The sequence below is a fragment of the Phacochoerus africanus genome, chromosome 10 (assembly GCF_016906955.1).
Source record: "Phacochoerus africanus isolate WHEZ1 chromosome 10, ROS_Pafr_v1, whole genome shotgun sequence".
In the NCBI taxonomy this organism is placed as follows: domain Eukaryota; kingdom Metazoa; phylum Chordata; class Mammalia; order Artiodactyla; family Suidae; genus Phacochoerus; species Phacochoerus africanus.
The window spans coordinates 89,794,963-89,810,720 of NC_062553.1; the positions used below are offsets into that span (position 1 = coordinate 89,794,963).

General features: G+C 34.5%; 1 pseudogene; it reads right to left on the reverse strand.

The window, feature by feature from the left end:
* Positions 1-8,986: 8,986 nt before the first annotated feature.
* On the reverse strand, positions 8,987-10,370 carry LOC125137463 (trifunctional enzyme subunit beta, mitochondrial-like; annotated as a pseudogene).
* Between the last annotated feature and the right edge of the window lie 5,388 nt (positions 10,371-15,758).

Consider the following 15,758-nt stretch of genomic DNA (forward strand, 5'->3'; position numbering starts at 1 on the left):
CAGGGAGCACACAGGAAATACTCTCTTACCTAAATTGTATGAGCTTTGGGAAATTGTGGGCATAGTCCCTGGTGGCACATTTGTCTGTTGGACCTTTTTTGGATTAACATAAAGGCACTCTAAAGGCAGTCTCCTCACAGAATTCCAAATAGGAATGGGGAAAACATTTGTTGTTATGTTTTGCTTGGTCTTCCATAGAAAAATACCACAAATTAGGTGGCTTAATAACAGAAGTGCATTTTCTCATAGTTCCGGTGGCTGGAAGTCTACCAAGTGTCAGCAAGGTTGGTTTCTCCTGGGACCTCTTCCCTTGATTTAGAGTTGGTCCCCATTTTGCTCCCCCTGAATGGTTGTAGATGGTTGTCCCTCTGTTCAGATGCATCCTTTGTGTCTCTATCCAAATTTATTCTTCTTTTCAGGTCACTGGTGAGATTGGATTGGGGCTCACACTAATGGCCTCACTTTAACAATTACCTCTTTAAAGACCCCATTCTTCAAATATAATCATATTCTGAGCCTCTGTTTAGGACTTCATATGTGAATTTTGAGGAAACACACTTAAGCCCATAACATTTTTCTATCTATCCAAATTTAATATATCTACTCATTTCTCTTCTCCCCATCTCAATAGCAGGCATTTTGATCTAAAAGGACCCATATTTTCCTTTCACCTCCCTCCATTATTTTTCCTTTCTTACTCTAAGTACTAGATTTTTGAAAAAAGTTGCCTTTCCCCTCATTGATTTCCTGTGCCATACTTTCCTCTTTCCATTCACCTGAGAACATGAATATAGAGGAACTTAAAATATACACTGAATATTATTGTAATTACATATTTCCTTTTCTTGATACAATAAACAATTCTTATATAAAATTTTTCTGATAAATGAATACTTTCTAAAATAATATATGAATATTGGAAAACAAATATATTACCAATTTACAAAACATGGTTACTGCAGATATAAGCTATAAGTAAGAAAAAAAAGTTGTTTTTAAACTTCTTTATGTTGTTAATATTTTTAAATTCCCAGAAATTAATTGCTTGTAATATGAAAAATCAGTACAGATTATATCAAATAATTCTTCAAAGCTCAAGAGAAATTACATATTTTCCTCTTGAGTAGATAAATGTTCATCTTAGTCTCCTAATTATGGTTTCCTATAGTAGTTTATTTTTTCCCACATCTCAATGCTATCTTTAAATATAGTTTAAAGTTGCTTGTACACTGTGAATTTCAATAATATAGTCTGTCTCAGACAGTGCATTGCATTCTATGAGGATAAGTATAAGGAGAATTGAAAATAACAAAGTATTTAAATACATAAAACTATCTGATCTAACTCTACCTCAGAATTTTTCGTCTTTATTGTTATGTATTGGGCAAGGTCCTTAAACTGAGTTTAACTTAATAAGAAAAATATTCTCATCCTGTTAAGAATAAAATGAATTCATCTCAAATGATAGCAGATTCATTTAAATAAGTATAATTTTGACTATAAACTTAGAGAAAATAGTTTCAATGATAATACATTTTCTTCATTTTTAAATTTTATTGAAGGATAATTAATTTATATGTGATAATTTCTGATGTATGACAAAATGAAGACTACATTTTGATTCAAATGTTACTTTAAAAACAAACCGAAAAGAGTTTACCCAATAAGACCGTTTGAAGACATGATAATTTTCTATTGCAATGACAACTTCTGTATAGAAAGATGTTTATATTACCAAGCATTGCTGTGTTTTACATGATACCTTAAATGCAGCTAAATAAGAAAACATGCAAAATCATAAAGATTATTATTATTTATCTATTTCTAAGGTAGAGAATTGTCATAATTGAGCAAATGGGAATCAAATGAGTTAATCACAGTTTGACAAAAGGTCACAAAGTCCTCAGCATCTTATAAGTGATCAACAAAGAATAATTTGTGTTAAGGTATGCCACATGAAACTCTTGTTGAGAGAGAGAGGGAGAGAGAGAAAGAGACAGACAGACAGACATGTAGGTAATGGATAATTGAGTAAACAGTAGAAAGGCAGGTAGGTAGGCAGACAGATGGTTGAATAGGTAAATGTAGAAGAAGAAACTGAAATGATGTATTATTCGAAAATGTTTTAGGAATTTAGTGTTTAGGAATCCTACATGCTTAAATGTGTGAAAGGGATAGAAAGAGCCAGATGCTGGTGATGTTTTCTCCATATTTAGAGCTATTATCATTGAAAAGTGGAAGTATTACAATGACTGTGTAAGCGCTATAGTTGGTCACAATAGCAATTACAAAGACCTTATTTTTCAAGTCCTTAGTTGTGCTAAGGATACTTTTTCTCAAGTAATTGTTATACAATAATGTGAAGGATAGATATCCATTTATAAATGACCATTTCCCCATGAGTATGTCATTCCTTTCTTTATTAGACAACCAATAATTTCCTCAATCAAAAAGCACTTCCTTATTAGTGAAATGGGTAGATTTGATATGTTCTGATGGAATATCTAACATCCATTTTAAAAGGCTAGGAAGGAATGTCCCCTTTTCTTTGGAGTGATTACATAGATTGTCACTGGCAAGCATATACTCTAAAGGCTTCCTGAAATATTGATTTGATTACTGGATTTCTATTGATGTGTTATTTTCCCACAAGATAAGGTAGAGATTTCAAGAGTGAAACTGACTAATCTCTCTACACATTGCTCTGGAGGCTACTGATGGGAAGTGTCTTATGACAAAACAAAGAGACAAACCTCAGAGGCGTGTAGAGGTCTTTCAAATAATTATATTAAAACGTTGACTTTGACAGTCAATTGGCCTCTTCAGAACCATAGCCTAGGAAGTTTTATGGTTGCTGTCTCTTATTTTCAAGCTAAATCCAACAATTCACTCTTGCTTATCTCTTTTCTCCTGCCTTTATTTCATGTAGTTCTACATGCCCAGCTTGAGGGTTTTTTCTCCTTTTCACCTCTTAAACAAATCTACTTTTCTGTCTTTCTTAAATATGTGATTAAACATTTGGTGGTGGTGTTTTAAGACTTTATTTTTTGTGCTAGGTTCACAAACTGAGGGGAATGTACACGTTTCTCGTATACCCCTTGTTTCCGCACATGAACAGCCTCCCTCTTCATCTCCCACAGAGTGGTACATTTGTTACAACTGGTGAACCTACATCAATACATCACAATTACCTAAAGTTCATAATTTGTGTAATAGTTCACTGTTGATGCTGTAAATTCTGTGGGTTTGAACAAATGTACAATGATGTGTATTCATTATTACTGTATAATACAGAGTATTTGTACTGCCCTAAAATTCTCTCTGCTCTACCTATATATTCCTCCATCCCACACACCCACTTGCAATCCCTGAACTTTTTATTATCTCCATTGGTTTGCCATTCCCAGAATATTACAGAGTTGTAATTATACAGTCCATAGCCTTTTAAGATTGGTTTCTTTCCCTTAGTAATATGCATTTAAGGTTCCACCATGCATTTTCATAGCTTGATAACTCTTTTCTTTTTAGTGCTGAATACTGTTTAATTGTCTGGATGTACCATAGTTTATATGTTTATTCACCTAATGAAGAACATCTTCATTACTTCAAAATTTTCACAGTTATGAGTAAAGCTACTATAAACATCTATGTGCAGGTTTTTGTGTTTGGACATAATAAGTTTTCAGATTTGGGAGGTAAATACCAAGAACCACGATTGCTGGATGATAGAGTAGGATTATATTTACTTTTGTAAGAAACCACCAAACCATCTTTATAAATGGCTGTACCACTTTGCCTTGCAGTGATGATCAGAATACATGTTGCTCGACATCATCACCAGCATTTGGTGTGGTCAGTGGTCTAGATTTTGGTTATTCTAGTAGGTTCTTAATGGCACCTCCTTTTTTAAATGTGTGTTTCCCTGATGACATGATACAGAGCATCTCTCATATGCTTATTTGCCATATGTGTATCTTTTTGGTGAGTATATGAAAGTCGTTGGCCCGTTTTTTAAAATCAGGTTTTTTGTTTCTTGCCATTGAGGTTTAAGAGTTCTTTGTATATTTTGGATAACAGTCCTTTATCAAATGTGCTGTAAATATTTCCTCGCAGTCTGTGGCTTAGTCTTCTCATTCTTTTGATATGTGTTTCACAGAGGTTTGTAAATTTAATTAAATCCAGCTTATAAGTTATTTCTTTCATGGATCATGACATTTGTGCTATATCTAAAAAGTCACTGCCATACCTAAAATAATCTTATGCTTACTTCTAGGAGTTTTATAGTTTCATGTTTTACACCTTTGTCTGTGGTGAAGGATATTAGCTCTGTGTCTAACTCATTTTTTTCTTGCATGTGGATGCCCAGGTGCTCCAGCACCATTTATTGAAGATACTGTCTTTGCTCTGTAGTAATGCCTTATATGTCTCTGTCTGGGCTCTCTATTCTGTTCTACTGATCAATTTTCTACTCTTTCACTGATTCTATGCTTTCTTGACTATGATAGCTTTATAGTAAGTCTCGAAGTCAGACAGTGTCAGTATTCCAACTTTGTTCTTATTCAATATTTTGTTGGCTATTTTAATTCTTTTGATTTTTAATATAAACTATAGAATTAGTTTGTCCAAATCCACAAAATAACTTGCTAGTATTTTTATTGGGATTGCATTAAATCTGTAGATCAAGATGGGAAGAACTGATATCTTAGCAATATTGGCAATGTTGAGTCTTCCTATACATGAACATGAACTATCTCTCCATTAATTTAGTTCTTTTATTTTGTTCTTAAGTGTTTTATAGTTTTCCTTATATAGATCTTATACACTTTTTTTTAGATTTATATCTATCTATTTCATTTTTTTCGTGCTAACGTAAGTGGTTTTGTATTTTCACTTTTAAATTCCACTTGTTTATTGCTGATATGTAGGAAACCAATTGACCTTTGTTTATTAACTTTCTGTCTTCCAACCCTACTATAATCACTTATTCGTTTCAGGGGATTTTTTTGGTCATTTCTTTCAGATTTTTTACACAGATGATCATGTCCTCTACAAAGTTAATTATATCTCTCCCTTTCCAACCCATACACCTTTTACTTCCTTTTCTTGTTTTATTGCACCAGCTAGAATTTCTAGTACAATACTGAAAGAGTGATGAGAGAAGATATCCCTGCCTTGTTCTAACCTTAGTGGGAAAACATTGCTTATCACCATTAAGATTGATTTTTGCTGTAGAATTTTTATTGATGTTCTTTATATAGTTGCAGAAGTTTGGCTCTATTCCTAGTTTACTAAGAGTTTTTATTTTAAATGTTAGCTGGCTTTTATCAAATACTTTTTCTGGAGTTCCCGCTGTGGTTCAGAAGGTTAAGGACCCAAAGTTGTCTCTGTGAGGATGCAGGTTCAATCCATGGCCTTGCTCAGTGGGTTAAGAGTCCAGCATTTCCATAAGCTGCAGCATAGATCACAGATGCGGTTCAGATCCCATGTCATGGTGGCTGTGGTGCAGGCCTCACCTGCAGCTCCAGTTTGACCCCTAGCCCCAGAACTTCCATATGTCTCAGGTGCAGCTATAAATAGGAAAAACATTAAATACCTTTTCTGCATCTCTTCATATGATGATGTGATTTTGCTTTTTTTTTTAATCCTATAGATGGATGGCATTAACTAATTTTCAAATGTTCAACCTTCCTTGCTTAACAGAAATAAACCCCACTTGGTTGTAGTGTATAGTTCTTTTTATACATTGTTACATTCATCTTGCTAATAATTTGTTGATACTTTTTACATCTATATTCGTGAGAGATTTTGGTCTATAGTTTTCTTTTCTTGGAATGTCTTTATCTGGTTTTAGTATTAGGGTAAATCTTGACACATAGAATAAATTAGGAAATATTTCCTCTGCTTTCATCCTCTGAAAAACATTATAGACACTTGATATAATTTATTCCTTAAATGTTTGGTATAATTCACCAGTGGGCCACCAGTGGCACAGTTGGGCCTGGTGCTTCCTATTTTGGAAAGTTATTAGTTTTTGATTGAATTTCTTTGATAAATATAGGGCTATTTAGATTGTCTATTTTTCTTATGTGAGTTTTGGCAAATTATGTCTTTAAAGGAATTGATCCATTTAATCTATTGAATTTGTGGGCCTAGAGTTGTTCATAGTATTCCTTCATTATCCTTTTAATATTTGTGGAATCCATAATGATGCTACTTCCTTCATTTATGACATTGGTCATTTGTGTCTTTCTTCTCTTTTTTTCTCAGCCTGGCTTAAGAATTATCAATTTATTTTATCTTTTTAAGGAAGCAGCTTTTCATTTTGTTGATTTAATAAAATTTAGTTTTTGTTTTAAACTCCATTAATTTCTTCTCTAATTCTTATTTTTCTTCTGCTTACCTTGGATTTAATTTGCTATCCTCTTTTCAGTTTCTTAAATGGAAACTTAGATTATTGATTTTACATCTTTTTTCTTTTCTAATATATGCATTTGATGCTATAAATTTCCTTCTAAGTGCTGCTTTTGCTAAATCCCACAATTTTTCATAAGTTGTTATTAATTCAATTTAGGAAAAATATTTTAACATTTCTCAATAGATTTCGTCTTTGACTTTTGTTTTATGAAAAGTTTGTTGTTTAATCTCCATGTATTTGGGGATTTTCTTGTTATCTTTCTATTATTGATTTCTAGTACAATTTCATTGTGATCTGAGAGTAGACATTGTATGACTATTTTTTTAATTTTTTAAAGTGTATTAAGACCAAGAATATAGTCCATGTTGGTAGATGTGCCATGTGATTTTGACAAGAATGTGTATGCTGCTGTTGTTGGGAGATCTCCTCTATAAAATCAGTCAGATCCAGTTGATAGATAGTGTTGAGTTAAACTATGTCCTTGCTGATATTTTGCCTACCGATATGTCCATTTCTGAGAGAAGGATTTGAAGTCTCCTACTATGACAGTGGATTCATCTATTTCTCCTTGTAGCTCTATCAGTTTTCACCTCTCTTAGTTTGATGTTCTGTTGTTAGGCACATACATGTCAAGAATCGTAGTGACCTTCTTGAAAAATTAACCCCGTTATCATTACATAATTCCCTTTCTTATCCCTAATAACCTTCTTTGCTTTGAAATCTGCTCCATCTGAAAATAATATAGCTATTTCTGACTTCTTTGATTATTATTAGTATGATATATTTTTTCCAGCAGTTTACTTCAAATCTGTATGTGTCCTTATATTTAAATTAAGTTTCTTGGAGACGTCAGACACCTGGGTCTTGTTTTAGATTCACTCTGATAATTTTTATCTTTTAATTGGTTCATTTGAACCATTGATGTTCAGAATGCTCATTGATATATTTAGATTTATATCTACCACATTGGTTACTGTTTTCTAGCTTAGGCTCTCCTTTTTTTCTATTTTTGAGTGTCTTCCACTCTTTTTCTGCTTTTTGTGTTTTCAAATGAGCATTTTATGATTCTATTTTCTTTCTTAGCATATCAGTTATACTTCTCTTTTTTACTATTTTTGTACTTATCCTATGGTAACCATAACTGTTGCAAAGACATTTACATCTAACTTAAGTCCACTTTCAAATGACAGTATACCACTTCATGGGTAGTGTGAGTACCTTTTAATAACAAAATAATCTTAATTCCTTCTTTACATCCATTGCATCATTGCTGTTATTCCTTCACTTATATGTAATCACACATAAGCATATATGTATATACATATGCATATATATATGTTATATAAGCATATATAATCAAATACATTGTTGGTATTATTTTGGAACAAATAATTATTATATCAACTAAGAATAAGAAAAATGTTTTTATCTTCACTTATTCCTTTGATTTTCTTCCTTTATGGAGGTCTTAATTTCTTTTTTTAAATTTTATTAAAGTACAGTTTATTTATAATGTGCCAATTTCTGCTGAAGAGCAAACTGGGCCAGTCATACATATATATACATTCCCTTTCTTATATTATCTTCTCTCATGGTCTGTCCCAATAGACTGGATATAGTTCCATGTGCTATATAGTAGGACCTTATTACTTATCCATTCTTTTTTTTTTTTTGGCTTTTTCTAGGGCCACTCCCATGGCATATGGAGATTCCCAGGCTAGGGGTCTAATCAGAGCTGTAGCTGCCGGCCCACACCACAGCTACAGCAATGCAGGATCCAAGCCGCGTCTGCGACCTATGCCACAGCTCACGGCAATGCCGGATCCTCAACCCACTGAACAAGGCCATGGATCGAACCTGCAACCTCATGGTTCCTAGTCAGATTTGTTAACCACTGCGCCACCACGGGAACTCATACATATCCATTCTTACTGTAATAGTTTGCACCTACTAACCTCAAACTCCCCATTCATCCCACTCTCTCCCTACCCAATAATAAAGTGAGTTTGTTGCCACTGCCTACTTTATTATTTTCCTTGTCTCTAAAGAATTCCCCCCATACTTCTCTACTTTAAGATTAAAATATATGGTATTTATGTATCTAAATATTTACTGTAGGTTTCAGTGATGTTTAAATTCTGAATTATCTTTCCATAAAGGTAGAGACATGTTGGTTTGTATTTTATAGAAAACATTTAGCTTTAGGTCACAAATAGGAATGAGTATAGTTTTCCAGTGTTACAAAGATGACTCCAAACTTCAGCTAATCTCTTTCTCAAATTGCAGCCACTTGTTTAATCTTTAATGAAAATAGAGACCAAAAATGATTGCTTAAACATATCACTGTGTGAGATTTTGGTGACTAAGAAACCCCTGAAAGAGCAGTAAACCATAATTATTGGAAAGCTTGAAACACTAGCAAAGTTTAATTGCAAATATTTAATGGAAGGCCACAAATTGTGTTTTCCTGAGAGGAGCTAGGAACTATATATGTCATTTAGTAGTGTATTGAAATGGCCTTGTCTAGTATGAGTGTTTCACAGAAACTTCAAGTCACTTCTTCCTGATCTATTACTTTGAATAAGCTTCCACTATCATAGCATGGCCCTACACTCCAGCTGCATAGGCAGCTGCTAAGCCATACTGACTTGCTTCTTTGCATAATCTGTTGGCAGCTGCCATGACCAGATGGCAGCCAGTGGATCCATACAGGTGTCCCAGGGACAGGGATCCACCCTAATTGTTAGCTTCTTCAAAGTAGGCTATCAGATCTTGTTTTTCTATCCATGTAGTTTTGTTTAAAAAAAAATCAGAATCCATTGCTTTCCCATTAGCTTAAATCTGGCCTGAGAAAGCTTCATGACATTCAAAAGTATCAATATCATTCATTTTTAATACTGCCTTTTCTAGCACTTTTAGAGTGGCATATGTTGCTCTGAGTAAAAGTTGAACTTTTGAATCCTGAAACAAATACACGAAATCCCTCAAATATGCCTTTGGCTTATAACCCATGGCAAGATCTTTTTTTCTCTACTATAATCAGCATTATCAATGCACCATCAGTCATGAAAGAAGAATTTGCAGCTGTCACTATGCTGTAGGGCTTGATGAATGCAGGTTATACTTTGGCCATATGCTCCAGGAAAGACAAATGCCACTATCTTTGGTAAATGTATTTTTTTCCTGGCATTTTGAAGATATACAGCATCAGAAAGGAGCCCTTCATCCCATGCCTTCTTAGCCAGACTATGCAAGAGCAATGCATACTGACACTGTTCCAATCAAGAAACAGCAGGCAGAGGCATGTCGGTCTGCAGAGTGATGCATGGTCTCACTGGTGGAGAACTCAGCCACTGCAGATGATAGGAAATTCAATCTGCATTTAGAAATTAAAGATAGTCACTGACCTATAGTCTTGACCTTATTGAGATCAAGCATGATTTTCCTTGAATGACAAATAGGAACATAGGACATTAACTCCACACCACTTGCCACAACCATGTCATACCAGCCATAAGTAATCAAGCCAACACCTGTGGTCCTGGCTTGGTTAGCAGAGATTCGAGCCATGGTGACAGTGTAAGCAAGAGTCTTAACAGAGTGGTCAGTTCCAAGGGAAGCTTCTCTAGTCACATTGCTTGTTTTCACCTCCCATATAAATATTCCAAAGATGATATAATCAACAACTTCCCTTGGGATATTGGTCAGATGCAACAAATTCAAAAGTGCTGCCCTAGACAAATCACACTTCCCCAGATCTTTATAGGAAGTACCTGAGATCAAAAATGGATTGTGAACACCATCTGCCACTACCACATTCCTTAGACAGGGTTTAGCCAAGGTATTCTTCAATTTAGTCCAAGCCCTAGGGAAACTAGTAGCTGGTAGGGATAGTTCATAGGTCTCAAGAGAATCTGAGGGCCCATTTTGAAGAACTTGGAAGATTTTTTTCAAATGGAAGTCATCCTGAAATTGTCCCACCTAAGTTTGCATATGCTTGGGCTCCATTGTGGGCAAGGCTTGGCCCAAAGTGATAAGAGTCAAAGGGACTGGGGGCAGATTCAGCCTAGAAAGAATACCTCACGCAGGCCATTGTGTTCCAGGGGCATAGCTGGCATCCTGGCTATCTGCCAGCTGCCTAAATAGACAGCCAGACATCTGATACCTCCTTGATGGGTCTCCTTCTTTCCAACAGAGAAGTTCTTTTTGCCCATTTAGCCAAAGTGAAGGCAGCTTTGGAGTTCGTACTGTAGCATAGTGTGTTAAGGATCTAGCATTGTTTCTGTGATGGTTCAGGCTGCTGCTGAGGCATGGGTACATTCCCTGACCTCATGCAGTGGGTTAAGGATCTTGTGTTGCCTACATTGCTGCAGCTGTGGTGAAGGTGGCATCTGTGACTTGGATTCCATCCCTGGTCAGGAAACTTCCACATACACTGGGTGTGACTGAAAAAGAAAAAAAAAAGTGGAGAACAATGGTAACAGACTTGCAGCAAGCTAGCATGGAGAAGGGGGTGATTTAGTATATTTGGGACTGGACTAGGGCCAGGTTGCAGAAAGTAAAGTCCTTGGCTTCCCCACCCAATTTGAGGCACTTTCCACTCTTTAGCTTAAGATGGTATCTTCCCTGGTGACTGGCAGCTTCACTGCCTCTGGGATGTTCAGTGCTCGGGTGAGTATGGATGAGGAGTCTCAAGAGTCTGGAAAGAACTCCTTCAGAGTCTAGGACAGAATCTGAGCCTCATTTCCCTGCCCCCTGCAAAACTTTTTAAAACATTTCTTGCAAGACGCATCTCCCAGCAACAAATTCCCTCAATGTTTATTATCTGAGAATGTCTATTTCTCCTTCAATTTTTGAAGGATAATTTCACAGGTTATGGACTTCTAGGTTGGTGGAGTTTTTTCCCTCAACATTTTTAATATTTTACTTTCTGCTTGCTTGCACAGTTTCTGAGGAGAAGTTGAGGCGATTTTTATCTTTATTCTCTAAGCCCCCTGCCCTTTCTTATTTCAGGACTTTTTTCCTTACCTTTAATTTGCTAGTTTGAAAAAGATATGCCTAGCGTAATGGGGGAGTTTGGCCATATATCCTGCTTGGTTTTCTCTGATAGGCCTGGATTTGTGGTTTGGTGTCTGACATTAATTTGGGGAAATTCTCAGTCATTATTGTTTTTTTCTGTTCCTATCTCTCATTCTTAGGCTTTAGTAACTAATTTCCCCAGAAGGCAGTCACTCTTAAAAACAGAGTTCTCAGGAATCATTTCAAAATGATTCCTTTTCCCTCATCCCTGCCAGAAGCCAAAGGAGATTTTCCTTTAAATATTTTCTCTGAGAACCTAGTTGAGTTTCTTGAAGTAAATCTTATGAGGTCGTGGGAAGGTGGGGGTTATCTGTTGCTGAGTTCCCCTTGAGTTTTTAACTCTCAGAGTTTTAACCCACACTGAGCCTCCAAAATTCTTCTATTAGAGCCCAGGTTTCCTAACTGCCCCCTTTTTCCGAGGGGCAGTTAGGAAACCTTGTGTCCTCCTCTCTCTTAGGGATCCAAGAGGAGTTGTTGATTTTTCAGTCTCTTCAGCATTTTACTTATTATTAAGACAGTGTGGTGACTTTTAATATCCTTACATCAGAACTGGAAACTGGACTCTGAGTGTGTTGTTTTAACATATAATGGCTCTACCACGATTTTAATCCCTGTCTAATAAGATCTACGTCCCTTCCTTGTTAAAGATAGTATGACTCTGCACCAATATTTACTAAGTCAGGAGTCTATAGTAAATCTGGAAACTTGGTCCACCCATATACTGTCTCACAAGGGAGCAGAAAGCACTTGAAGAAATTAGTGCTGGCATACCTCAGAGATATTGTGGGTTTGGTTCCAGACCACTGTAATAAAGCAAATATTGCAATAAAGGAAGTCATTTAAATTTTTGTTTTCCCAGTTCATATAAAAGTTATGTTTACACTAATATTATACTCCATTAATTGTGCAGTAACATTATGTCTGAAGAAACAGTGTACACACATCTTAATTTAAAAATGCTTTATTGCTAAAAATGCTAACCATCATGTGATAACACAGGGTCGCCACAAACCTTAAATTTGTAAATAACACAATATTAAAAAGTGCAGTGAAGTGAAGGGCAGTAAAATGAGATATGGCTGTATTTAGGGATCTTCTGTCTTTGCAGCCAGTTGTGAAACAATAACCTTTTACTCTTTTCTCCATATTTATTTTCTGCCTCTACCTGAATGTACAGGTATCTCTTATTTCAGAAACTCTCTAGTAAATAGCTTAACATTGTGTTGGAAGGGAGTGTCTGGGCCTGTGGGAGAGTATAGAGAGAGTCAGAGCAAGCAGGTTAAGTTATTCTTGTATTATAAATCCTTATACGTGGTCCCCCACTCTCAGCCCCTAGCTATTCCTAAAATTACAGATCAATTAATAACAATCCTTTTCACCTCTTCTTTATCTTTCCTAATAGCCTAGAAATAGACTTTTTAAATATTAAAAAGTTAAATGACTTCTCTACTGAAGGCAAGCCAAAGGAGAGAAGAGAGAAATCCTGAGCATAATTGTGAAGTCAAAGCTAATGATTCAGTGATTTTGCAAAGGTTAAAACCTACATTATCTATGTAACAATGCCTAGTACTGTCACCAGGCCTTCTCTATCCTGGGCCTCTACCCCCTTGTTCCAAATGATACTAAAAACTGGTTAGTATTAGGTGCTAATTACTGAAGAATCCTTTTTTTGTTGTTAAGGAACAGGTAAATAATTTAGTCTGATTATAAAAATGGCATGTTGATGATGAGTTGATATACTGTCATATTTTCTGAGGACAATCATTCAATTTCAGCGTTGTAGAATATACTTTTTTTTTTGCTTTGTGAAAGTTTAATTTTTATCACAATTTTATTTACATATTTTTGTCTCTCTTTCTCTAGATTTAACACTAATGTTCTGCCTTTTTGATTTGTAAGAAATAGTGCTAGCACATAGCTCTGTACAATCACTAGTGTCCTATAGCCAATGCTGTATTGGACTTGAGGGACCATTTTATGCATTTATCAATCACCCTGTGCTGCTCTGCAGCAAAATTCCATGGCAACATTTGTATAGCATACAGAGACCTAAAGAACCCTATGTGGCATTTCTCACTCTGATTGATTTGGGGTGTGTAACTCTTTTCAAATGGACAAAAAGTAAGAAAGTAATTTTGCTTTACCAAATAGTTCTCAATGAAAGTGATTATTGCATTTCCTTATAGGCAAAGAAAGGAGATCTGGGGGATTTTTCAGCTATGTCTATTCATTTAATCCCTTACCAGATAAGCTTGTAAAAATCAAAGAACTGATTCTTCCCACTCCCAGTACACACGTTTTATTTAAAGACATTCCTTAGAAAAGGCAAAAAAAGACCAAAAAAAAAAAAATTCTCTGGCGTAGGCTGGAGGCTACAGCTCCAACTAGACCCCTAGCCTCGGAACCTCCATATGCCACAGGAGTAGCCCTAGAAAAGGCAAAAAAAAGACAAAAATAAATAAATAAATAAAGATATCAATGAGCCACTCACCCAGAAAAAATGTGAACTTAATGTATATATAGAGACAGACCCACACATATATATATGATGTTTGTCCACTTCCAGATATAACCATCATTTCAGAAAATAGAGATCATACTGCATATTTAAGTTTGTACATTATAATTTTTACTCACCTAAATATTGTGAACATTTTAATATTTCTCATTAAAATCCCTACTACAATACCACTTTTAGTATAGAGTTATGTTAAAATTTATTAAACCAGTTACCTATTGTTGAACATTTTTTGCTATTTGTAAATTCTCATAATCACAATAGATTCAGAGAATATTCCTTCATATAAATGAACTATTAATTATTTAGACTAAAGGTATAGAACATATTTCTATGAATGAGTCATTTTATATTTTTGGCACTATCACCAGTCTTAGTCTTAATATTGAGTTTAGCATGGTTGAATATATTTTTATCAATCTTGATTTTGTATACTTATCCTTTCACAGTTTCAGCTGGAAAACTCATTGTTTTTCTTTTTTTCCATTTATAATGATTTTTATTTTTTCCATTGTACCTGGTTTACAGTGTTCTGTCAAATCCCCACTGTACAGCAAGGTGACCCAGTTACACATACATGTATACATTCTTTGGTTTTTATTCAACTTTGAATTTCTTCTTATAATCTGCAAGATATGGAGCAAATAGTCTCCCTTATGTTCCTTTTATTTATTATATTTACATTAATTTTTAATTCACATAAAAACAGCACATATTTTTTCTATCAATAATTTTTAGATAGCATATCTTTATTTGCATTCAATTTTGAAAGGTCCTTTCTGTCCCAAGACCAGATGCATATTATAATTTATATTTTTCTGTTGTTTAATTTAACATTTGTTTCCTTAATTTTTAATTTTTTACTTCTTTAATATGTTTGAAATGTACATTGTTATATAATGTGGTGTAGAGCTCAAAATTTAAAAAATCTGCATACTTTTTAAAAGTTCATTATTCTGTTTATTTTTTTCTGATAGTTTAAAGGCCTGCCTGGTTAATTCCTATTTATAAATACAAAGTTTACTTGACTTTTTATAGCAAATTATTGTCTTCTAGTTAATATATAAAATTCCTTTGAATTTTTAATGGAATATCATTAATAATTTACATTTTTAAGCTTATCAGGTATTTTGGATGTTATCAAAATTTTGTATCTCAGTAATATTTGTTTAAGAATATTCCAGCTTTTTATTTTTCAAAGTTATCTGTATTTTAAAATGCAGAATAGAGTCTTAAATTTCTATTTGTTTTAATATGCTATATTACTTTCCACTTATTTTGATATATTATTTTCTTTATTTGTAATTAGTTCCATTAATTATGTAAAGCCATTTTGTGTTATCCATCCATGTTTTCCTATAATACTCAATCCCATTTTTAAAAATACGTGATGGGATTTAATTTATTATTTTATTAAGAGTTCTGTCCCATATAGGGGTAGGAGAGTAGAAGGTACTAACTATTGGGTATGACATAGGTTCAAGGGTGTACTGTACAACATGAGGAATATAGCCAATATTTTCTAGTAACTTTAAATGGAAAGTAACTTTTTAAAAATGTATAAAAATTTTTAAAAATAATTTTAAAAAGAGTTGTGTGGAGTTCCCATTGTGGCTCAGCAGTAACAAATCTGATTCATATCCATGAGGATGTGGGTTTGATCCCTGGCCTCTCTCAGTGGGTTAAGGATCTGGCATTGCTGTGAACTAAGGTGTAGGTCTCAAACATGGCTCAGATCTGGCATTG